The sequence below is a fragment of the Frankliniella occidentalis genome, unplaced genomic scaffold, assembly GCF_000697945.3.
Source record: "Frankliniella occidentalis isolate FOCC.00 unplaced genomic scaffold, Focc_3.1 Scaffold158, whole genome shotgun sequence".
Classification (NCBI taxonomy): Eukaryota; Metazoa; Arthropoda; class Insecta; order Thysanoptera; family Thripidae; genus Frankliniella; species Frankliniella occidentalis.
In genome coordinates this window covers 669,577-670,963 of record NW_026267284.1, presented here as the reverse complement: position 1 = coordinate 670,963, position 1,387 = coordinate 669,577, and positions in this window count along the sequence as shown.

Genomic DNA, 1,387 nt, shown 5'->3' with positions numbered 1-1,387 from the left:
CCTAGTCCTAGCCTGAACCTTTACCTAGCCATTGCACTTCACGAATTTTAAAAATCTTGACTACGAGCTAGGTGGCAGCCGGGTGAACGAATATGTGCGCTTAAAGGGTCAATCACTGTATCCTCTACCCTACCTGCGGGGGCGGGCCGGTGGGCGCGGGCAGGACGGCCTGGCGGTGGCGGACGCGCGCCGGGGCGGGCGCCGCATGCTCGTCCTTGCTCTTGAAGCAGTTGGAGCAGAGGTCCTTCTTCCACGCGTTCTGGACGAAGTGGCGACACCGCGTGCTCCCCATGGCGCCGTCTCACTCCCTTCGCGCGGCCTGGAAACAGATGGAAACAAGACGTTAATTCAAGTCGTATGGATCACTCTGGTATAAAATTATTTTGTTTTATTTTATTTTAATGTTCCAATTTTTAAAAATGCTCATAATACAGGAATAGGTTTGCTTGGGGGGAAATCCCGCACACCTTGAGCGACTGTTTAGCACAGAGTGTCTGTAATCCCTCGCGCATTATTTACATAATTGATTATCAACCGTCCATAACTCATTTTGTGTTGTCACTCTCGTCTCGCGAGGTGCTGGGCTCATTTTCAATCACTTTCGATGTATCCTCCGCCCGGGTGGCCGCATGGCGAGCCGTATGGTAATTCCGCGGCGTCCTTATGGAGGCGGCGGAGAAGGAAAGAAAGAAAGGTGGGCCGCGCCCCCCCCCCTCCCTCCCTTTTCCCCACCCGATCAGCAGATTGCAACCATTGCGTAGGCGGAAGCCTCAAAACCTCAGCTCGTTGCGTAAAGATTGAGGGAGACATCCTCGCTTGTCCCGTTTAGCCCTTTCTTCCCTCCTACACCTCCTTGTTCTCCCCTTTAAAAAGCGCAAGGAGATTAGGGATTTTGAAACAGAAGCGTTGCGGCTTTATAAAGACAAAGAAGGTGAGTGACATATTGGTGTTGATTTGAAGGGACGGCCTGGCGGAGGCAATGACAGCTGAAAGTAACGACAAAATAATTACGGTTTGCTAGATATCGTCAGTAACAGTTATACAGTACCAACAACGCCAGTGTTGGCGGATATCATCGTGGGCGGCAAAAGAAAAGACACTGCCAAAAAAATTAGATAAACATGGAGATGCCTCGCCTTTCGTCCTCCTCACCCCGCTGACCATTTCAACAAACAGCGCGGATCACTCTACTAATGGGCCGCCGACTGACGCGAATACGGCTGCCTCGGCGAGCAGAGTCGGATTCAGGTCGGAAGTGCGTCTGAGCTGACATAAGACATTATAGGCGGTCGTGACGTTGTTCGCGTCGCGTCGCACGTCCCGTGGGCCGCGGCGGCAACGGCGCCGGGGGGGAAAGAGGCGGGGTGGTCACGGGGACTTGGGGGGG